At 32.4% G+C, this 25,847-nt stretch overlaps 1 long non-coding RNA gene across 1 annotated transcript in view; it reads right to left on the bottom strand.

Annotated features, from left to right (window-relative positions):
• Positions 1-20,246, bottom strand: part of LOC308640631 — a 31,930-nt gene extending 11,684 nt beyond the window's left edge. The window contains exon 1 of the long non-coding RNA XR_014020319.1: positions 20,171-20,246. This is a non-coding gene — a long non-coding RNA (uncharacterized lncRNA). The remainder of the gene's footprint in view (positions 1-20,170) is intronic.
• Between the last annotated feature and the right edge of the window lie 5,601 nt (positions 20,247-25,847).

Raw genomic sequence — 25,847 nt, 5'->3', positions numbered from 1 at the left:
AGACATTACATTATGACTTCCAATTAGCATATACTGAGTTTTTCCTTGAAGACATCTGCACAAACACACTAGTTTTTTTTTTTTTTTTTTTTTTTTTGTTTGTTTTTTTCCTAAATCCTTGCTACGGATTATTCTCATTTCAAATTCTGGCCCCTTATACTCAATCTTCCCTACATCAGTAAGAAAAAGGAGGACAAAAATCATATTTCCCTTTCTTTTCAGTTACAGAATCAATAGATCTGAGCAGTAATGTGTTTCTCGGGAGCTGAACCTAACATTTCGGGAAAATATTATTAATATTCCAATATCTGAATTATTTAGATGAAAATTATAAAGGATATTCCTGTAATCTCTAGAGTATCTAGAGTATCCAGCTAGTCCAACAAGGTGTTCCATTCCCTGACCACAAGCTGCTCTGTAGGAAGAGAGGATTACACACAGGTTAGCATTCTCTAGGTAATTCAACAAACATGGAACCTGTGGACACCTTGGGTCAGCTTCATGTAATTTTTACCCCATAGCCACTCAAAGACATGGCAGATACTGAAAAGACATCACACTCTAAACTTTCTTAATGGGGACCTAAACTTGCGGTCTATGCTTATGAAAGACAAATAAACAAAATTTCAAAGATTTTTTTTTTTATTTTAATATCAAGGATTAAACTCAGCAGTGCCTACACACTGAGCATCATTCACCTCCCCTTTATATTTTTTATTCTCAATATATTAATTCTCTCACATCAGCCTATTAAAATGCTGAGATTATGAACTTGATCTTCACACCCGACATTAGGTAACATAGCATGGTGTCATTTAAAAGAAAAAAAATATATATTCACAAAGTGAATATTTTACCAGTGAATGAATATATATATCTCCCCACTGGTGTGTGTGTGTGTGTGTGTGTGTGTGTGTGTGTGTGTGTGTATTTGGTGATACTTACTTCCATCCTCTGTACTGAGGGGAAAAAATGAATAAAAAAATAATGTTTACCAAATGGTTGCTGAATTAAATAAATAAATAAAGTTATGTCCAAGTGTTAGAACATGGGTAAATGCTTGAGAATGATAAAATATTAAAATAGAAAGAAAACCAATTTGAGATTTATACCAAATCATAAATTGTTACTAGTATTCTGAGAACCATAATTATTTCACAAACATAACTTTCAAAATTTCCATTAAAGTATGATGCACATATAAAACCACATAAAGCATTTATGTAAAGATTCAGAAGTTATTCAAAAATAAACACATTTTGTATCAGCCTTGCTCAGGACAGTCTAAGTCACTTTTTTCATCTACTATCCCAAAGAGCAAAAAGGTTCTTAATAACTAGCATGGGAATGTTTTATTACATAAATGTAAAATGTATCTTAAAAAAAGAAAATATTTTACCAGTTACCCAAATTTAATACCTGCATATTTTATGCCATTTTTATTTTTTCTATGCTTCTACCCATTTCACAACATAGGCCAGCCATCCTCTTTGTATATTTATTTTTTGGTGATGTCATATGTACATATCTTGAATGTCATAGAAATACATTATACAGTTTTAACAAATTAGAATGTTAAATCCTTCACTACTTTTAAGCACAGAGTATTTACATCATTGCCCCCCCCAAAAAAAAAAAACATTTTTTTTACATGTAACTTTGTTTTCCCCAGAATGATGTTACTGTAATGTATTATAAAAACTATAATTTTATTTTGCCTGGCATAATGCAATATAATTTTAAATACAGCTACTGTAAGAGTCAATAAGCACGTGTGCTTCAGTAAAGTGTTCCTTTATACTGATGACTGATTTTGTATTTTATGGATGCACTACAAATTGTTCATTTCAACATTCAAAAACATTTGAGTTATTTCTTATTTTGGACCATTAGGATGAATGGGGCCATCAATAATTTTAAACAAATAATTATTCCACTCAGCTTATTTTTTCCTAGTATTTCAATGACACTATATTTTATTTTTACTGGTTGCTAAGAAAATTATAATTTCCATCTTATCTCAATTTAATTAGAGCCAATATTATATGAGTTTACTAAATACAAAATAAAAGCCTTACCACAGACTGTTTATTTTCTTGTACCCTTTGTGCAAGTACTATAAATGTTTATGTACACATTATACATCCCAAAATACATTGCATAATTTTTGTACAAAATAACCATAGGTTATTATAAAACAAAGAGAAACAAGTGTCAATCTTAAGGTTGCTAATATATGTTAGACATGGTGGTATACACCTATAATTCCAGTGACTTGGGAGGATGAAGCAGGATGATCACAAGGTCAAATATTGCCTCTGCACTTAGCAAGGCTCTAAGTCATTCAGCAAAACACTGTCTCTAATAAAAATATAAAAAGGGCATGGGAGCACAGGATTTCTCTCAATGCTTAAGTGTACCTAGGTTCAATTAATGGTACCAAAAAAGGAGAAGATTTCTAATATATTACAAAATTTAGGCAGTGTGGTAAAACTTTGACAATAATAAAGCACATACAGAATTTAATAGATAATACTGAGAAATTATAAAATGTTGTTAGTTACATTTTGGCTGCAATATTAATAGGTATGTAGTTTTTGGTAAATTTTCTTTGCTACGTGCACATATTTCTAAGTATAGATTTTTAATATCACTATTTATAGGTTGAGATCCCATTTAAACAACAGAATATAGTATTCTTTTATACTGATTTATTTATGTTTTAAAAGACACTTTTTCTCAGCTTTTTAAAGTTTTCAGGAATGTGAATTCATAAACGGTTTCAAAGTCACTGAACACTACACAATAAGGAGTATAGAGATCCTTTAATACCCCTGGTAAATACTCTAAGACACATTAGAGATGAAAAACAGTTCTATGTGACCATTCTGAATTTAAGACTTCACTCTCCAATTTTTATGTACACAATGACAGCACATTAGATAACATTCAGCCAGAAATTCACCACATTAGTCAGAAGCCCAAGTGCATATATTTTGTTGACTTTTCCATTTTGTCTAATTTTTTTTTCTATCTTTACACACTTCCTTTATGGTGACCTTGAAAATATCTACTTTTTTAGCTCTGTTATAACTCATTTGGGGAAAAAACAAAATTAAATAGCAAGAGACACAAGTAAGTTACTTGGTATATACCTTACTTTTACCATATTAAAAACATTGGTTTGAATCTCAAAAATCTACAATTCAGAAACAAAACAAAACAAAACAAAACAAAACAAAAAGAAAAAAACAAGACCACCAAAGAGACACAAATATATCCACTCAGTAAAAAAGTGAAAGAAACATGAACCAGTAAATTTTCTGTTCTCAATTAAGTAGATGACAGAAGCAATAAAAAAATCCTCCAAGTTTTAAAAATAAAAACGTATATTCAGGAAGTTTTTCAGAATCAGCCCTACATTTTTGAAAACTGCAAAAATAAAATATATTAAAAAGTATTTTAGAAGAAAATATTTTATAAAGAATGAGAAGTTACATAAAAGATAGAGTCACATCTGCAGTAAGCAGCAGGTAAGATATTAAATAAACAAATAAATAGATAAATAAATAAATAAATAAATAAATGAAATGCTGAAGAATTTGCCTTACCAAGCTCATTCTGTTTCTGAAAATATGCTAGGCAGCTTTCAATTAAACTTGCAAATATATATAAACAACCTGGACAACCAGTATTTATATTTGATACCTACCACTTTTGGAGAATTCAGTTTGGTTACATTGTCAATTAAACTTGCAAAAAAAGTCCCTAGATTCCTATTGCTACTAAAAGAAATAATCACAAATATAACAGCTTAAAATAATAAAAAAACTCATTTTTTATAGTTATGGATGTTTGTATTATCAAGACAGAGGATTAATAACAAATTTTAGCAAAGACACACTCCTTCAGAAACTCTGGAAGAAAATCATTCCAGCTTTTAATGGTTATTGTATTTTTTCTGTGGTTACAAATGTTTCCGTTCTCCTAGTAGTGATACAGCCTTCAAAAGAATAAAGAGAGACTACACAAACACACACACACACACACACAGAGAGAGAGAGAGAGAGAGAGAGAGAGAGAGAGAGAGAGAGAGAGAGGGAGAGAGAGAGAGAGAATGGTGCTGTCATAACAAGTTACAACATTCAAGCCTCATAGAATCAGAACTATAGCAACATAGATGTTAGATCCTCCATTGAGCTTATTTTTATTCTTGCACAGAGTATTTGACAGAATCACAAAAAATAAAATTTCATACACAGTGGATGAAGGAAGAGAGGGGACACTGATCCAGGAGAAAGTAGCAAGACAGGTTAATTATGCACAAAACTGACTATGACAGATTAAAATGTGACATCATACACTGTCTCCAGATGCAGAGCAGAGGACATAACTGTGTACAGAGTGGAATATTTACTTATTTTTTCTTGAAACCTTTAAACCCACTCAATTACATGGAGCTTTGGATTATTCCAACTAATACTCTATTTATACTTTCTGCCTGTCCTTGGTAATCCTCTTAAAATGAATGTGCATGGTACTTATTTGAATACTGGGAAAAGAGAAACTATATCAGTGACCTATATTACTCAATTTTTAAGACCCTTTCCTGTTTATTTTCATGGATTTATGTATGTGAAGGCCAAATTTTAATATTGTAGATAAGGAACACTCAGGTATCCAAGATAAAATATAAAGTGAGAGAAAATACTTGCAAAGTACATATGTAGCAAAAAGTTGATATGACAGAATGAAAGTGGTTTATATTTGTGAGGAAAAGAAGGCATACCAAAAGAGTATGTTACAGTCAAAATATTTCTAAATTCACTTAATTAAAGAGGAAATATTAAACCATTATGTAAATTTACAAAAAGGAGTATAAATCATGACTATAGAGACAAGTTTACAAAAAGCAAATTCACTATTGCATATCAATCAGGAAGGAGAACATGAAATAGAAAGGCAAAAAAAAATAACGGAAATTACAAGCCTTGTGGAAAATTGATTTGGTACTGCCTACATAGGTATACCTCAATGAGTCAACAGTTCTACTCTTGGACACCAAAATATTGCGAATTTTCCAACAGGTTACTGCCACTGCTGTTTTCATCATGAAAACACACTGCTTCTGCAGCCATCTTTCACTGTCTAAGTCAGAGCCCTGGTTACCAAGATTCCCATGAGCCCATGCCCAGTCCCACAACAATGTCAGAGTAAAGCATAAGGTATGTGACATCCTTGAGAATCAAGGATCTGAATGTGGACACAATGAAAGAAATAGCAAATTGGAACAAATAGAAGAAAGGTGAAGGACTAAAAGAATGGATCTAAGGAGGATGAAGAAACTGCTAACTGTGTATTAGATGAGAAAAGAGGTTGATCCCATGGGGAAGAAGACAGGAAATATTGTGGCAGCAGGATACTTACCCCAGTGGCCTCATATTTGGACATTCCTAAAAACCAGAATGCTGTAATCAAACAAGTATGCCACACACCTGGCTTCCTGCTCTTAGAGCTTTACCAGAAATGTCACTCTCATTTTCTTTAAAGACTTCGAATTTATCCCTCTCCAGGCACTGCTCATCCAATTTAAATCTGCTGGTCCTCTACTTCTGAAACTGTTCCGTCTGAGCTCCCTCAGATTGTCTCCAGTAACTCATACCTAATCTTTTTTCTTCTTCTTCTTCAAACCATCCCACAATCCTTATACTCAGGTAACCTCTCATAACTGAACTCTTCATGCTCCATCCCTGATATTTTGAGCTACCCCTCTTTTTTTGACTCCTGGATCACCCTCCTATTTGCTCCACCAAAAACCTTCAGGCATAATTGGTGTAAGATTTTGTTTCCTACACAGTGATATACATATTTTACTCAATTCTTGTACAATTAACAAAATAAGTAAATGGTCCCAATTGTTTTTTGGTTGTTTGTTTGTTTAAAGAATAATACTTTAAAATAACTAGTTGAAACAAAAAAGTTGAAGTTACCACGAGGGTGACTGGAGTGTATAGTGAAAGCAAGAGGACACAAAGCTCTTCTACGTAGCATCAATAATGTTCTATTTCTTAATAGAAATAGTAGTCACATAGTATGTTCCACTTGTAATAATTCATTGATCGGTGGTAGACTGTGATGCCGATCAAGTATTTGCATTGTTAAATATAATCAAATTAATTTCATAAAAGTTGGTGAGGAAGAGCATAAGGGAGACAAAAAAATTAGGGTACCTGAAATTATACTATTAAATGATTAATTCAAAATAAAATAATTCATTCACTAAATATCAGTCTCAATATTTTGAGAAAGGCAATTTTTATAGGTAGAGTGTATAGGGAAAATACTAACAAAGGAGTAATACTTGAACATATTAACAGTGAATATAGCATAGAAAGTATCAGTAATTCAAAATGTTTCATTGAGAACACAACTAAAATTAAAAGAGCTCTGGTAAATTTTATAAGTAAAATTTTTATATTTATATATTATATACTTGTAAAATGTATGTTATGTATAATGATGCCTCATTTAATTATGTGGATACATTATAGAAAATGCACCATAAGGTGATTCTGTTAGTTTACTAATGATGCAGGGTACTTACTTAATTCTACATGGTATATACCACTACACACCAAGGTTATAATTTAGCCATTAGAGTACATAAAGTCCATCATTAATGAAAACATTGTGATACATATGACTATTGGATTTAACATTATAGCAATCAATATAGATATCATGATGAGGTGAGTTATTAGCCCTGTGGAACTAAAGACAGAATACTTCAGAAGACTCTGGCCATTTAGACAATGATATAACACAGAAACAGGACTATCATAAAGGAAAAAAAAAAAAGATAAACTTTCCAAAAAAATCTGCTTAAACAATGCAGTATCTGCATAATAAAAATGCCATTGTATCATTTCCTGGTATTAGTTAATAAATCATACACTGGTAAAATATACCTTAATATAAAAGAAAAAATATAAGATATGCCATAGTTTTTACAAGAAAGAAATTTATACAGTGTACATAATGGTTGGTGATTGTAATACCTGCTACTTGGAAGGAAAAGAAATATTGCAAAATTAGGATAAGCTTAAGCATCTTAGTGAGATGCTTACTCAAAATAAACTTTAGAAATGGCTGTGAATGTGTTTGAGTAGTATGACACACCTTTTTTAATCATGAAGAATATTAAATAATACCATTAAGAGAGAGAAATATGGTTGTTTATTTTCAAAGTTAAATGATACCTTTTTTTTTTTTTTGAGAGAGAGAGAGAGAGAGAGAGAGAGAGAGAATTTTTTAATATTTATTTTTCAGTTTTCGGAGGAAAAAACATCTTTATTTTATTTTTTTTATGTGGTGCTGAGGATCAAACCAAGCACCCCGCGGATGCCAGGTGAGCACGCTATGGCTTGAGCCACATCCCCAGCCCCTAAATGATCACTTTATAACAAAACAGGAAAATACTTAAATACAAATCATATTTATAATATGATACCATTAAAGGGTACAAACTGAAGTAACAAATTGGGGAAAAAACTAATTGCCTCACATATGACAAAATGTATGCCTCACATATAAAAAAGGAGTAACAGAAGCTAGGACAAGAGGATCCCAAGCCTTAGCAACACATCCAAGCCCATAAGCAAATTAGAGACCCTGTCTAAAACTTAAAAAATAAAATAAAAATATTAGGGGATGTTGCACAGTAGTTAAGAATCCCTGATTTTAAAACTGGGCAGCAAAATAGTAAATAAAAATAGAAAGAATATCAAACACAGAGACTCCAAAATAGAGAAAGTAAGAGCTATGATTGGTGGCAGATTTTTATACTCCCAGCAGCTCAGGATACTCAGCAAAGAGAATTGTGAGTCCAAATCCAGTCTCAGAAGTTTAGTAAGGGCCTAAGCAGTCAAGTGAGACCATGTATCAAAAGAAAATATTTTTAAAAATCTAGGATGTTGTTCAGGGGTTAAGTGCCTCTGAATTCAATGCTTGGTGCCAATAAAAGGAAGGGAAGAGATCAATAGCCACCTTTTCAAAGGAAACATACTGTTCAATAAATAAAAAATAGCTCAATAGCTTTAGAAATTTGAAAATGGCAATTAAAATCATATCTGTGGCACAAAAATTAAATAGTAGAAGTAAAAACATGGAGCAAGTAAATTCTAAGGAAATAAAGAGAGAGTAAAAATTGTTATTTCTTTTAGGAAAGTTTTGTTGAAAATAGATGTCTATTCCCCAGCAGAAGCATATGCTTATTAAAATTACTACATATCTGAACCATGATAACATATAAGGATATGGCCATATTGGTACAAACAGCTGAAATCCAGGACATGGAGAAAAGGCAATGTACATTGAGAAAGATATAACAAGAATAGTGTTAGAAAGGCAAAGGGAATACAGTGAGAAAATGATTCTCAAAACCCATTTTCATCATAATACATCCAGTTTGACAAATATGTGAGTCATCACATAATTTTATGTAGATGTCACATACATGTGTTACTTTGCATTCATGCATGTATAAAAATATGTAGAGTTTGAGAAAATAAAAATATACAAAAGAACATAAAAGACTTTATTATACACATCATTGTGTACATGATAAAACTCATCATTACCAAGATGTAAAATTTCCCCTAAATCTACAATATCACTTCATTAAAATATTAGCATATTTTACTTTTAATGAGAGAAGTGACCAGAGAAAAAATTCTAAAATTCATCTGGAATGTTATATGTTATATTTGAAACCAGCAACCTGAAAATTCTGAATTTAAAGAACAACTTATTTTACAATAATAAAAAACAAAATCCATAGGTGAATGTATATGTATGTAAAACTTTATGTATACTTAATAGGAATTGAAAGGTCAACATAAATCTAAACACCTCAAGAACAACATCACATGTGAATGGTTGACATGGCCAACCTGGAGAAAGATCGACTTGGGGGCAGAATTCACTGGTGTAGTTTGTGTACAATCTGCAAAACACACGATTACAATAATAGCCCAATGATAAAAGGCATACATTAAATGAGGGCAATGTTGGGAATATAAATAAGTAGTAGCTCCTGACTCACTTTCCATTAATGAATACATTAAATGGAAATATTATATTTCAAGTTCCTCTTAGGCAAAGTAAAAAAATGAGCTGAAACATTTATATAAACTGTACAACTTGGAAAATGTCTACCCTTTGATGTTCCTAAAAAGCTAGAGTAGGCTGGAATCTCAGTCCAGCCTTAGGCAATGTGCTACGTAATTGGAACAGAATTACCACCAGCTAGTGAAACCCCAAGAAGAGGAAGATTGGGACCATATATATAACACCCTACCTCTAAACTGTTTTCTGTGCTTTAGATCTTAATTTTGCTTGTGCTGAAGAAGGATCCTCACATTAATACCACTAAGAATACAGAAAAAAATAATAGTTATCTATGTTCTTCCAAGGGCTTCCATGGGCTTAAGACCCTGGGATTGGGACAGAGAAGTTAAATCACAAATAACTTGGTTTATGCATTTATGGGTGTTCAGCACACAAAGAGCTCCAGTTTTCAGCTTGCCCCTCTAAAAATTCCATGACAGCCAATTTTTCCCAGCAGGAAAATTTTTCTTTATTGACTGATGTAATATCTCAACATCTTCCATTCAATAGAAGAAACCAGTTACCTCACATATAAGAAAACACTCTAGAGAAAGAAAAGTAAGAGACTCAGGCAGAGGACCCAAAATAAAAAGCCATTCCATAAGCTCAAGTTCTGGGAATGAAGCTTACTGATCATAGGCAAATCTCCCCTAGATAACAAAATATTTGTTTACTATTGATTTGCAAGCATCTAAATGGGCTTCTAAAATCCCAAGCAGTAGTTCAGATAAGGGGTTATAAAGCACATATATTTGTTAATTCCCAGAAAAAGTTTCCACACACTCTCTCTGTGGATACTTGACAAACTGGACTCCACAATCTTCCCTGACATATTTGATAAACAAGTCAAATAGTGGACAATTGTATACTGAACACAGGTGTTAGAGTAGCTTTCATCACCAGTCACAGTTGCATATGCCTGTAACCCTGGCAGCTTGGAAAGTTGAGGCAGGAGGGCCTTGAGTTCAATGCCCAGACTCAGAAAAAGTGAGGCACTAAGCAACTCAGTTAGATGCTGTCTCTAAATAAAATACAAAATAGGGCTGGGGATGTGCGTCTGAGTTAAATCCCAAGTGCCTACCCCCCAAAAAAAGAGAATAGTTTTGTCAATAATCTAATACCAAACAAAGAGTCACGAAGCTATGGATATAGAAAAAAAGAAAACCCTTGCACTCTGTTGGTGAAAATGTAAGTTTAAAAAAGTCACTTGTGAAAATGATGTAAACTCCTTGAACTATTTAAAACAGAAATAACATATAACATGGTTAAATTAATTCTGGATATAAATTCAAGGAGTTAAAATGAGTAAGTAAAAGAAATAACTGCATGCCCATTATCATGTAGCAGTATTGCCAATAGTCAAAGAAAAAAAAAGAGAGTTAAGTGAAGGATGTCTCAGGAGATTTATTTCAGGTTCAGGGCATCCAACTACTCTCCAGATAATCTCCACACAATATTTCAGAGTGCTTCTGCCTTTCCAGTGTACACATACGATCTCAATACCCTGCACAGTAACTATTGCCTGGCTTTCAGGGTGACTTGCATTTTCCAAATAGATTTTTTTATTATCTAGGTGGAAGCAGAACTTCAGTCTCCTGAGCACTGTGAAGAAAGCCTAAAAATGAATCTGAAAGAATGACAAGCTCCAGAAATTAAAACTCAATCAGGTAGTGTAAGTCATAGCTTTTGTACTTATCATAATTTGGATTAATCAATTATCATCCAAGAGCACCTGATTGGAAACTGCTTCTCTCCTAGTCTGAATCCACTAAGCCTACTATCTAATAACAGTAGATGGCATCACCTCCAGGAATGAATGAGGCCAGAATGAGTTAAGATAGGCATGTTCTTGTGTGCATTTACTTCATTTTTTAAAGGTGATTATAATTGAGTACAGACAGCAGCTTTTTTAAAAGGCAAGTTTATCCAAAAGTTATGGAGTCTAGCCTGGCAATAGGATATTTACATTAAGCCTTTTATATAGGATAATATCAATGTATGAATTAAATGCATACATATAGTTAATTACAGAAAACTATATAAAGGGCAATAATTTTTTATTAAAGTCTCTTGATCTAATTTCTAAAAAGACAGTTAGAGCTCTCAACTGGGAAGCACTCCCCTAATCTCCAACTACAAATAATATGTTAGGCATAGGTGTAGATTTAACTATTTTAGTCTACAAAATAAAAAAAGACATAGTTGAAATTTATTTTAATCACAAAACTGAATATATCTAGAGTATTCTTATTATGAGACAAATATAAAATTACTGATAAAGAATATATATGTATTTAGAACTCCATACTCACAACTCCCTCAATTTTAATGCTCTAGCACAACTTAATTCATAATCATCACATTCCATTTTGAGAATATGGCTTCCCTGTCCTTGGGGAGTCAAAGGGCCTGGACCCCTGCATTCCATACAAGAGATATGAGAATACACTTTCTAATAAATGCTTTTCCACAAAACCAAACAGCAGTAGAGGCACTTCCCTCAGAAAGAGAAGGAAGACCAAAAGACAAGGCATAAAAGATAATGATTTTTTTTTTCTATTTGATGCTGGACACAGACTCATTCCCATTTCAGATGTCAGATAGCATAACAGAGTTCCAAGAGTTGGATGTCTCATTTTGGTATATCTTTTCACAGCCTTGACTCTAAAACTTAAATATATTAAAGACAAACATCTTATTTTGTAACTTAGCCTTTGACCTAATGCCTACCTAGGCTGTGATATTGTTTCCTCAGTTTGTATGAGGTATTGTGACAGTTTTTGCATCAATCTGATGTATACATGTCTGCATAAGCTAATAGCACCTCAATAATGGTCCAGACTTAACTTAGGGAAAAAGGAAAACAGTACCAATAAGGCAACTGCTGTTTTCCACAGAATTTTCTCCAAGTATGTGATAGAATCTTGGTTTCCAATTATAAATGGTGAATGAGTCACTCTAAAGCTTATTAGATTTTGATTGGGCTGCTTTATTAATTCAAGCTGGGCTTATCTGGGTTTTTCTGGTAGAAAAAGTTAGCTGATGGCTGGTGAACTTCAGAGGGTTACCTATCATCCTCACAAGCAGCACCTTGATTCTCTGCTTTGATAATTCTGATTATTAACACTTCTGTTAATAAGTAAGAATGATTTTAAATAATGCAAGTTAACAATATTTCATCTTTATAAAACACAAAATCTAACAAAACATGGTGGCACGTATCTAAAATCCCAGTGGCTCAAGAGGTAGAGGTAGAAAAATAATAAATTCAAAGTTAGCATCAGCAACTTAGTGAGGCTCTAAGCAACTTTGAGGGGTTCTGTCTCTAAATAAATATGAAAGGTATGGGGATGTGGATTAGTGGTGAAGTGCCTCCGGTTCAATCCAAGGTAAAAAAAAAAAAGTGTTTTTTTTTTTTTTCTAAAAATGTTGTGCTTCAATTTTTTTCACTAGTTGATCTTGTTAATGTCTCATAAAATTAAGTAAAAATGTTCTGTCATTACATATTATATCTTACTGACATTGACATATCCTATTACCTTAATCATTATAATTATTTGAATATTCAGGTAGTATATATACAAATAAGATTGAATAACACAACAATGGAAGAAAACTAGAAATCTATAAGTGAACTCCATACCTCTGGTCAATTTAATTTTGGCAATTGTGTCAGAAAAATTAACTGGAGAATAAGTAGTCTCTTCTTTAACATAGATTGATATAAATGCATGCTTATGTTTTAAGTAATGTTATTGGATTTTACATGAGATTATGTACAATATTTAACATAAAATGTGTTTTACACTAAAATATAGTAATTAAAACTATAAAAAATTAAGAAGAAAACAATCACATATTTATAAATCAGATTAAGCTGTGGAGTCTTCATTATGCTTCCAAAGTAAAAATAAGAAATAAGAAATTGGACTTGAACAAACTTCTGTACAAAAAGTAACCTCAACATGAAAATGAAGACATAATTATCAAGTTTTCTTTTTTGTTTTCAAAGAACTATCCTTTCCAAGTTTTTAGCCTTGGCTAGAGGGTAGTCATTCCTCCTTATTGAGAGGCTGATTGAGCCCAGAGCCCAAATAATTACCTTTTTAGGCTCTCATACTCCAGTGCCAAAATGCACCCTTCATAATTACCCAACAATAAGGGAATAAACCATTAAAAATGTTATACATGCCAGAGACCCCAAAATTTTTAAGCTGTTAAGTCAATGATAATTCCTAAAATCTAGATGACTTCATAGTATAGTATATAGTACAGAGTACATAGAACTGCTACCACAGTTCTAATATGTCTTTGTTATACCTTTGAATGAGCAACTATGTGTTTATTTTTGACATCATTCTTTTATTCCTTTTGCCTATCCAAAGCAACTATTTTATATTATGTAAACAAAAATTATAAATATTTGCAATAATACCCTAAAATAAAACAACATGGAAAAGAAAAAAATGTAAATATGCAGAATATTGAAAATTCCATGCCTCTCTGATACAAAAGTAAAATTACATTGATGGTTTCTTGGTAAAATAAAGAATTACTAGATGAAGAAGCATTTATTTCTGAAATATACCAAAAGTAACTGGAAATGTATTGAGACTGTCATTCATATAGGAATATTTATTACTGAACTATTCATAAGAACCAATATGTAAAATCAGTGCAAGGTAAATAGATAAATGGAAACATGTAAATTTTCACAGTAGACTATTACTCAGGAAAGTTATATTTGTGTTGCTAGAAATTGAACTCTGGGCCTCACACAGGCTAGGAAAGCACACTACCTCTGAGTTATTATCCCAGCCATATTGAGCAAGTAGGATTCATGAGAGCACTAAATGTTACAATGAATGTGTACATGGAAACTTTAAGCTAATTGAAAGTAAGGAGAGAAACTATAATGTGATTTACAATTAATATTATATTTAATTTTTTTGCACAAGTAAATTCATGAATCCAAAACACATATAAGTCATTGCCTAGAGCTATGTGAAAAATAAAAAAGGAAAAAACTGGTAGTGAGCACTAATTTCTTTTCATCTAAAATAGTTTCTAAAACTAAATACTGGGGATGGTAAACATGTGAATATACTAAATGATAAAGAATTACACCCTGAAAATATTTATAAAGTTAATTTTAAGTTCACATGTGCTTTCTAGGAATAAAAAGATAAATAATTTATGGAATTCATAAAGCAACCAAAATTAAAGCCTGTAAAATAGGGAAAGAAAAATGTAACTTATTATTGTTAAAAAAACACTGAGTTTTCATTGTGAGATCCACTTACATTTAGGTGAATATACTGTGACTTTTTAAATTTTCATTTATACTTTATAATTTGTAATAAGTATATAAGAAAACTATGTCTATACATCAACCACTATTATAAAGTTTTCAATTTTTTTAATATTCTTATATGAATTAATATTCATTTTTTGTGAGTGTGTGTGTGCATGCACCAATGGAGATCAAACCCAAGATCTTGCACAAGCATGGCAGGTGTTTGACTGTTTTGCCACAACCCATGTAAAATGTATAATTTTAATCTTGGTTGCCCCTCTCTCTCTCTCTCTCTCTCTCTCTCTCTCTCTCTCTCTCTCCCTTTCTTTCTCTCTTTGTCTCTCTCTTAGCCCCTCACTCTCTTTCTCTCATTCTCTCTGTTTTGTATTTTTGGACACAGATGGCACCCTGGGGTCATTTACCACTGAACTACATCCCTAGTCCTTTTGATTTATTTTGGCAGAGAGTTTTCCTAAGTGTATTAAGCTGGCCTCTAATTTGTAATCCTCCTGCCTCAGCCCTCAATCATGGGATTACAGGCATGTCTTGCTTTATCTATTTATCTCTTTTTGAAAAAAATATATAATGCCAATTTTCAACTGTATTATATTTCTTATTGCAAAAGTGAACATTTATTATGTTCTAATTAACATTCTACTAATACTCTATTGATTGTTGTTGCTGTTTTATGAGTGAATAAAAATTTCACATGATTAACTAATATTTTCTAATACTTCACATATATGCTTTCTTGTATTGCCTATTTATTTTTTGTAGAATATAAACTTGATCTCCCTGCTGATTAGTGTGCTCCGTCTCACACAATCCTCAGTTCTCTGGGCTCCTCAGCTTCCTCACTCCTACTTTTGCTCTACTTCAGTGTCAGCAATCTCTATTACCTATGCTCTTTCATATGTCATGGGTCTTACTCTAACATAGCAAGGAACAAGTCTGCATTAAAACAAACAAAAATCATCTATAACTCATAGCCATGTTTTCAGACAGAAGAAACTATGCATAGGGACAGTCAGATTTATGAAAAAGGAGTCACAAGGCATTTACTAAAAGACAAAATGAAACCTGAGAAATAAGATCCTGAGCATAAAGTTTCCTGACATGTTATTTACACATAAGTTATATGAGTAATTCACAAAGATGCAAATTACACAATTTATCATACATTGGTAAAACTGGCAATTTTGGAGGCTGAGGTCAGAGGATTATGAATACAAAGCAAACCAAGCAGGGTCATTCTATTTCCAATTGTGCTCTCTTAAAATCTAATAATTTTAGGGGGCAGTGGAGCACTACTGTAATCACAGAAATGTTGAAGGTTGATTCAGGAGGATTGCAAGTTGGAGTCCAACTTCAACAACTTAGTGAGGTCCTATGCAACATAGAGAGACCATGTCTTAAAATTGAAATTCTCAGGCTGTGACTCATTCGTAAAGTGTCAGTGGGGTCAATCACCAAAACCCTTAAAATGACTAATATCTGAAATTTACTAAAAGTGAATTAATTATATAATAGTTTTTTTTAATTACAAAATCAGCACTTAGTTGAAACAAATATGGCCTACAAGTTTTTTAGCCTCTACTTTAATTTCTATTTGAAGGAGATAACTAACAGTTGCAAATCAAAGGAACATGATATATATTGTAAATAACTGATGAACTGTAATCTCCTGAGACCAGGACATATACATTACTTTTAGTTCATTATCCAGTTTCATAAAGCCTAATTATAATATTATGGGTTTAATAACCAGTTTTATTAACAAATATTAATTTAGTAATAAAATAATAAACAAATGTGAAGTATGTGTCTTGTTGTGGATGGACTTTTAATTTTTATTTATTTATGTATATGTGATGCTTAGAATTGAACCCAGTACCTCAAATTTACTCAGCAAGAATCAGGCATGATGGTGTACATCTATAATTTTAGTAAGTTGTGATGGTGAGGCCAACCAAATAAGTACAAGATTCCTTGTTATGATGGTGAACTTCTGTAATACCAGTAGCTCATAAGGAAAAAACAGGTAATTCTCAAGGTTAAAGGCAACCTCAGAGATTTAACTAAAAAAAAAAGTTTTTCAAGTAACTCAGAGGTTAAGTTCCTCTGGTTTAATTCCCGATACTAATGAAAGTACAAAACTAATTGGGCAACTTAGGCAGAGATGATTTTACTCAATTATAAAGCACTGCTAGATTTTATCCCCAGTACAAAGAAGAACAAAAATAAGAAGAATAAAATAAAGAGTCACACATTTACTTAAGTCAATTCCACAGTAAAATTAGAAATTAATTAATTAATTAATCAGTGCTTTTTGAGGACAGATTTCCATTGGTGAATAACTAATGTGGCACTAAGTACATGCTAGACTAGAAGATACACATCTGGAACTTTTGGTTGCACTCTGAAAAAAAGTGCAAATTAGTAGAATTAAACAAGGATTTTTGTACCAAGCCAAATGTATGTGTGTGGGTGATGAAAAAAAATGTTGAACACTTCAGTCTGAAGACACTCTCTATTTTTTACATGTTTTCCCTTTAGAAACCTCAAAATATGTGTCAAACAATATAAAGAAGAATACTAAGAATGCTTACCACATAGCGAGAGGTTTTTTTGTTTGTTTTTGTTTTTATTTTTATTTTTCAGGTTAGGGTTTTTGAGGAACTAAGGACATATATTCTAAATATGCAATTTTATATGTTGCTTTCAATATCCATTAAGAAAGTAGAAAAAATGTGTATTTTTATTGCCTTTTATACTTTTGTTTGTACCTTTACTTGTCTATTTTCTTGAGCTACTTTTCTGGACCAGCAATTATAAATACTTGGAATTTTTTTTCCTGTTCACTAGTTCTGCTGGGCTAACCTTTCATGAATATCTTCTTGCTGTCATGCTAAAGGTCTCTCAAAATATCATATTTTAAAGAATGTTCACTGAGTAAATTATGAGCTGTTTCTAATGGACACATTGTGGTAACATATTAATTACTAAAACAACTCACAATCACCTATGAAGTAGTCACACTACTATTTTCTTTATAGGCTTATCAGATGTGATGATAACCTGAATAAATACAATTAAATATTTATTTTTTGAATGTTAGTTTCATTTTCACAAAATTTAGTTTATTTTGTCATTGGCCTACTCATCATAAAATGACAAATTTGAGTAGAAACAGTAAAAAGTGTGTCTGAAACTAGCTACATTGGGGTCATATAAGATTGAAGAAATATGAGCTTATTCATTTTTAGTTACTACATAGCTACAAAAATATTAAATGTTGTAAAACACTGTCAATAACATGACATTAACATGATATATATTTAATTTAGTAAGTACAACAGAAAAATTATACGAGAAACATTACCCCCCCAAAAAAAAACTTTGCTACCACAATAATAATTGCATAATGAATGGAAATATATTTCTGTAAGTGCAACATAGTTGTATTTGCAAGTTTAAAATGACATCAAATTAAGACATGCAAGATCTAGCTGGGTAAGGAGGCATAAGCCTAGAATCCCAGTAGCTCTGGAGACTGAGGATGGAGGATTTCAACTTCAAAGCTATCCTCAGCAACAAGGCACTAAGCAAATCTGTGAGGCCCTGCCACTGAATCAAATACAAAATAGGTCTGGGTATGAGGCTCAGTACTCCAGTAGCCCTGAGTTTAGTTTCTAGTTATCCCCACCACCAATCAGAGACTTTGATGGGAAACTTTGAAGAAACCAATCTCAATGAGGTAGAAAAGTAGAGAATGGGACCATAAAATTGATCAAACTACATTCACTTGATGAAACAAATGATAGGAAACTAGCCAACAAATTGATCAAATTTAAATTGAGTAGGTTAAAAAGCTGGAAATAAAACAGCCAATCTCCAAAATATAGAACTAGAATGATCAGAGTATATATATAACAGTAGAAAACCTCCTTCTGTGAAAATCAGTTTTTTAGTTCCAAATAATAAAATGAATCTTTATTAGGTTCATAAGAAAATAATAGTCAAGGCAGAAGTTATCAGAAGTAACTAAGAGCAAAGAGAACATGTGAGTATCTAACATGAAGAGAATGGTTTAGCAAAGAACACCAATAAGTTACATCACAAACAAACATGTATTTCTCTCTCTCTCTCTCTCTCTCTCTCTCTCTCTCTCTCTCTTGTGTGTGTGTGCTAGGGGATTGAACCCAGGGCCTTATGCATGCAAGGCAAGCACTCTACCAACTGAGCTATATCCTCAGCACTGGAAACTAGTATTGAAAAATGAATCACAAATAAACTTAAATACTATTCAGAAATTTAACATTGCTTTATCAACCTGTTTCTTACAGGGAAAGGCAGGGAAGTTTTAATCATGTTTTATAGCAACTTTGTTCAATGTTCTCTTAATTCCTACTTAATTCTGATCACATTATTATCGTGGAAATTTGAATACATAGATTTAATTTTCAGTAATTTCTGATTTTAATATGGCTAAAAAATTAAGTCACTTATTGGAATGAAATAACCAGAAATTATTTCTTACAATTATGGATTATTTAAATACAAGACTTTCACAGTGTGAATGACTGTGAGTATATAAATTTTAATCAAATTGATGAAATAGCCATACTTCCTATAATAGTGTAAGAGAAAGTTATTACTTCCATTTTCTCAAATCTTATAGTTTCTAGTGTTCTTTAGCATATGACCACAAGTACTTCTCTTCTGAGTTGGTGGAATACAAAAGATAGATAAACATTCTCACAGGGAAGATGATAGTAAAACAGCAGGGAACTACCCTCAATTCCCACAGGGTCTGAGAACCATATTATATGATATGGAAGTCCCTCCTATAGACTGACTATTTCAAACATTGTTTGCAAAGATAGAAAAAAGTCAGTTCATTGAACAAAGTGAGTGAAGTGGGTTTGTGCCTCTGCAGATGAGAATAAATTGTAAAAAGGCAACAAAAGTGAGTTCAGGACTGGGCATTACAAGACTTAGCTGACAAAATCCTGAAAACAAAAGAAAACAAAAATTCAGAAAGCACTTTACCAACCTAAGCTTATCTGAGAGAACCAAATTCAGATGAACAGCAGAGGAAAGAGGCATACCCAAAGTGATATAACAGTATCTATTTTTATTAATTTTTTATTATTATTCCCCACAATTATAGAGTTCTGTATCACCTCAATTACTACTTTCTTCATCTTTTAGGTGTTATCATTACCTTGTACATATAACTCATGCTGTTATCATTACCTTGTACATACAACTCATGTACACTGAATTTACTCTTGCATTTATGAGCTTATCATTTATCTTTTTCTCTGTATAACTGTATATGAATGTGTATATTTTTATCTAACATTTCCAGGATTCTGCCATTAAAATTTCTTTGGTACCACCTCCATGAAATGCATTTTTGTCACTTCAGTTCAGTACATCTAAATGTTCTATTCCACGTAGTTGGGAAAGATGGAGGCTATTGCAAGGTTTTTCTTATTTTACTAATTATCCACTAGAATTAAAGATCAACCTTGGTGCCTCCACAGGATTTAATTCTCATTCACCTTTCTTATACATAGTGTTTTATTTTTTATGCAAGCAGCAATAACTGTATTTAAAAGGTGAATAAAAGATTCTGATATGGACATGGTGCTTTAGAGGTCCCCAAATCCCTAGGGTGGTGTTCTGACTCCACCTTACCACTGAAGCATCTTGATTACATTCCACCTTGGACACTGGTACTATGCTTCCACTGAAAGTGATTCATTAGTTATGAATATTCTTCTTTTTCTACTCTCAATACTCTTGGAAATGTTGGGATTCATGATAGGTTTAGAATCATAATTTTCAACACACTTATCATAGATGCATTTGATAACAAGAGACCACACATATCTAAGAAGAAGAAAGAAGAGAAATAAGACCATTTATCAATACTAAAGAGGTAACAGAATAAAATCTGTGAATAAAATAGTAGTCATCTAATAAATTTTTTCAAAAAATATTTTAGATGGTAATATATTACTGCATTAGAAAAGAGTGATGTAAATGCAATTTCAATTATTAGAGTTGTGACTGATTATTTTAAAGAGAGTATCAAAAGCTGTGTGCAGTGGTGCATGCCTATAATTCTGGAGTCTTCTGAGGTTGTGGGTGAAAGATCACTAGTTCAAAGCCAGCCATCCTCAGCAACTTAGTGAGGCTCTAAGAAACTTCACAAAACCTTTTTTCTATATAAAATATTTTATAAAGGGCTGAGGATGTTTCTTAGCAGAAAAGCATTCCTGGGTTCAATCTGTAATATGAAAGAGAGAGAGAGAGGTGGGGGGTAATCAGTGAAACTTTCAGGAGCAAGGATTTAAAAAATTTAAAAACAATAGTGGATTTGTTGATGAAAACTCATCTATATTTATTAAATGCTGCATTCAGAAATTAGTATGTTCTCAAACATATACAAGTGGGAGAGGAGTCCTATTTTAAGGTGTAAATAGGAACAAAGAAAATATTTGACACATCTTTTAATTGACCCAGATGCCCACTTTAGTTTGTGATTGGAATTATGCTCAGGAGATAGATCCTTAAGCTGTTTAAAATAATGTTTTTATCAAGTATTTATAAAACAAGATTAAGATCTAATATAAATCAGGTTTGGCAAGGGGGAAATTGTTCAAATAATAAGTATATACATAAACACATAAACCAATATTAGAGAAGTTAACATTTGGGATATTTATGCCATTATATAATCACTAATAATGTAAAAACAATGACAAGAAAAAGTGAGTAAATAAACAAATAAATAATTGAATGAATGAATGAATAACTAAAAAGTACAAGGATGTAATGTGACTGCAATTGTAAAAGAGAGCTTGTAGCCTTGAAAAAGTGTAAAGGTACTTTCAATATGGTGTTCTACTACTTACTGAGGCATACCTTATGAACTGTCAATTCCACTTCTAGATAGGAAGTGTTAAAAAGAGAACCCACACAACTGGCTCTCTCACTTGGGAATAGTGCAACAGTTACCTTTTTCTTTCTTCCCAAATTTTATTTCTGCTTCCAAGAACACTACCCATGTAACCTCATGATGCCATTGTAGACTTTTTGCATCTGAACCCTTCTGCTGCTCAAGTTTTTTTTTTTCATTGATCTTTATCTCCCTACCCCCATATATTCCACAATTTTTAATGTATTTATTTTCAGTTGTATTTGGACACAATATCTTTATTTTATTTATTTTTATGTGGTGCTGATGATCAAACACAGGGCCTCTTATGTGATAGGTCAGAAATCTGGAGCTGGGCCCAGCCCCTCCACCAATACTTTAAAAAAAATAATGTCACCTACATACTTAGCATCCACCAGTCTTACATTCTGATCCATCCATTTCCTGCTTTTTGCATGAATAATTTTGAGATTTTTTTTTCATTCAGACATCAATAGTCCAGAGTGCTCAGAATTTGGGGTAAATTTTACCGAATATTAGAGGTCAATTACACAACATTAAAATTTATATAGTGGGATGCACCTAAAGCTGAGGATAAAAAGAAAATCTACAGACTTCACTAGTTAAAATAAAAGGTCTAAAATTCAGAAAAATGAATAATTTTGAAATGACAATTTCATAAAAAGGAGAGTAAAGGGCAGAACATACTAAGCAAAAGCAAAATTTTCACACCACAAAAAATGTACATCTGCATAGTGTCATGTATGCGTGCTTCCAGAAGACAAATTAAATTGAAAGAGATATGATTAATTTGAGATGTAGCAATAAAATATTAATTGTATATAATAGTAATATATATGTACCTGTACCAAATATGCCTCATTTAATAATAGGTATACATTGAACTCTAAACTTTTTTAACTTTTTTTTTAAATTTATCTTAGGCTACATATTAGATTTACTTGAAGTACATCACTGAAAAACAGATGGATTTTACCACACATTGTTGTACAATATGAACTTATAGAAATAATTAGATACCTTATAATAATATGAATAAATAGATGTGTGTAAGTAACACAGAATCTTTATTAAGAAAAAGAAAATGAAACAAAACAAAACAAACAACAAGAAACTTGAAATTTAGAGAAACTTTGCAGTGCTTTTCAAAAATAGAAATATGACATTCTTTCCAAAACAATCATTGGGACAAGAAATTATTTTTTGGGAAAACAATATTATATTCTTTCTTAATACCAGAAGAAACTTAGTTTCAGGAGTATTTTATACTTCAGTATAAAAATAAAATAGAGCTGTGGATGGTATTACAGAAATAATCTCAATGACTTTGGAGGTAGAGGCTTAAGAACCAAAAGTTCAAAGAAAGGCTCATCAACACAGGAAGGCCATGACCACCATGAGGAAGTTTCTGTCTCAAAATAAAATATTGAATGGCCTGGGTATACGGCTGTGGCTTAAGGGTATACCACCCCTAGATTCAATAACACATATATATCTGTCAAAAGTTACTATAACAAGGAATTTATGCTAGGTGTGGTGGCACATGCCTGCAATCCCAAAACTCTGAAGACTGAGGCAGGAGGATTGTGAGTTCAATGCCAGCCACAATAGAAAGAGTCACTAAAAAGCTCAGTGAGACCCTGTCACTACATAATATATAAAATAATCCTGGGAATGTAATTCATTTGTCAGTTACCCCTGCATTCAATCCCCAGCATGAATAAAAGGGATTTATATGGAAAATGTCATAGTACTTGCCTCTAATGCCATCTATTTGGAAGACTAAGGCAGAAAGGTTAAAATTTCAAGGTTAGCTGGGCCACTTGCCAACAACCTGTCTCTATATAAGATTTTTAAAAAATGCCTGGGGATGTTGATGAGTGTAATGGCAACTTTGGATTAAATTTCAAGAACCACAAAACAGAGCAGTTATTTATTTTCAGAAAGTTACATAAATATGTTAAAAAATTATAAATTGGGCAACATTAATAAATAAAGTATTTTTCATTAAGTGGTACAAAGATGGGCTGGAGTTCTGGATCAGTAGCAGATCACTCACCTGGCACATGTGGGGTCCTTGGTTCCATCCTCAACACCACATAACAATAAATAAATAACATAAGGGTAGTATGTCCAGCCACAGCTAAATAATAACATAATTTTAAGAAAAGGTATAAAGAGAAGTGAGAGAACTCATGAGCTCACATAATAAAAGTTAAGAATATTTAATTAAAAAAATGACACTTATGGTAGGAGAAATGTTCAAAAATTATAACCTCTTAACATTTTAACAAATTATAAAAATGCAAGCTAACATCTGATGCCAAAAAAAAAAAAAAAAAAAAAAAAATTACACAGTATTGATGAGGACCAGAAACAATTTCTCTTGAATTACAGAAACTATATAAATTGCTATTATTTTTTGTGTAAAGTGTTTATTTAATATATATGATACTCCTCAAACAGTAGCAAAGCCTATATAAAATACTGTGTTTCTGATCCTGATAATATGTAGTTATATGATAGCATAAGGCTACAGATATGTTCATCCATGCTGTTGAAACCAGAAAAATAGGTGAAAAGAGGAGGAACATTCAAAGTGAAATAAATCCTATAGTTTGAAAAAATTGCTTTCTTGGGATCAGACACATTTTTAGTTTCATTGAAGTGGCTCCTGTTTTCTCCACATTGTCTCAAAATAAAACATAAAAAGGACTGGGGATGTGGCTCTGTGGTTAGCACTCCTAGGTTTATCTCCCAGTGCCAAACCAAGTAAGGTGAACAATTTCTGAAAGATTACAATTATGCTAGTGTCCATATACATGTAAAAATATTAGTGAAAATTTAAAAATTTATAAATATATTTTTTTGAAAAAAGGGTTAAGGTTCTTCCAAAGCTCAAGAAAAAATGACATATAATTTGGGGTAGCAAAGTAAGGCTGCACATGCCTATGCTCCAGTGGCTCAGGAGTATAAGAGGGGAGAATCTCAAGTTCAAGACCAGTCTTAGCAATTTGGCAAGGTTGTAACCAAATGAGTGAGATGCTGTCTCAAAAAAGGGGTACAGGTTGGTGTATAGCCCAGTGAAAAAGTGCCCATGGGTTAATCTATAGTGACTCAATAACTAAAAATAATAATAATAAATCTGGCGAAAAAAGTGCCATACAATCCAGTAATAATATTTCTGGGCATACATCTAAATGAATTGGAAAACTTTTCTCAAAGAAATAACTGCAATTCCATTTTTATTGTAGCTTTATTCACAGTATCTAATAAAAAAATGAAATGCCAGTCAGGCATGGTGGGAAATGCCTCTAATCCCAGGGTCTTGGGAGTTTGAGGCAGAGGATGGAGAGTTCAAAGCAGCCTCAGCAATGGTAAGGCACTAAGCAACCCTTTCCAAAGAAAATGTAAAATAGGGCTAAGGATGAGCCTAAGTCTTGGAGTGCCTCTGAGTTTAATTCCTGGTATGCACCCCCCAAAAAAAACATCCTTTTAGATGAAAGGAATATCAAAAGATTTCTTCTGGCTTCACAGCATTGAACTACTCCCCTTAGATGCTACACACTTATAGTTCAAACTGATCTGTAGAAGACAAGACTCAGATAATGATATTTTCTAAATAGGCTAAGAGACATTGATATCTGTGGACACCTTAAGTCAGACTGTTCTAAAACTAAGGACTGGGCAAATATGGGAGGTTGGAATGAGAACACAACACAGTTAAGTTCTTCAAAGGGGAATCTTAACTCGACACTATGATATCTGAAACCACAGTTGGAGATAAAATTAGATTCTTTGCTTCACTGATTTCTGGGTTATTAATTCAATCCAAACAGATATTGAAAAAGTATTAAGGCTACTGGTTAATGTCTATGTAAAACAGGTTAATAAAAATGTATCAGATTAGGGCTGGAGTTTTGGCTCAGTAACAGAATGCTTGCCTAGCATGGGTGAGGCACTGGGTTGGATCCTCAGATCCACATATCAATAAGTAAAATAAAAGTCCATTGATAACTAATTTTTTTTAATGTACCAGGATTCTCACATGGCTTTTGATGTTCAGATTCACTATGTACTCTAGCCTTTGTGATTAAACTTCCTTAGAGTTTAAATCAAGTTCAGTCCCATCTTTATTTTCCTCCACACTAGGACACAGATGTTTCCTGGAAATGCTTGGAATGCTTCTACAGGTCATTTTACTAAAGTGGTCTTACATACATGGAGGGAAAAACCTCCCATTACATTTTTAAAAAGTCTTTAATTGGGACTGTGAGAATGGCCTTAGCCCTGAGCTTAAACAACTCCATTTTAAAAGCTCTGGTTTGAAACATGCAGTGGTACCAGGCACACCCACAGAATCATCCAGTATAGCCTAAAAAATGTTACTTCCCCTTAAAGTGATAAACA

This window comes from Spermophilus citellus, assembly GCF_964194105.1.
Source record: "Spermophilus citellus genome assembly, contig: SCAFFOLD_262, whole genome shotgun sequence".
Classification (NCBI taxonomy): domain Eukaryota; kingdom Metazoa; phylum Chordata; class Mammalia; order Rodentia; family Sciuridae; genus Spermophilus; species Spermophilus citellus.
The sequence above is the reverse complement of the archived record's forward strand: the minus strand, read 5'-3'. Positions and strand labels throughout refer to the sequence as shown.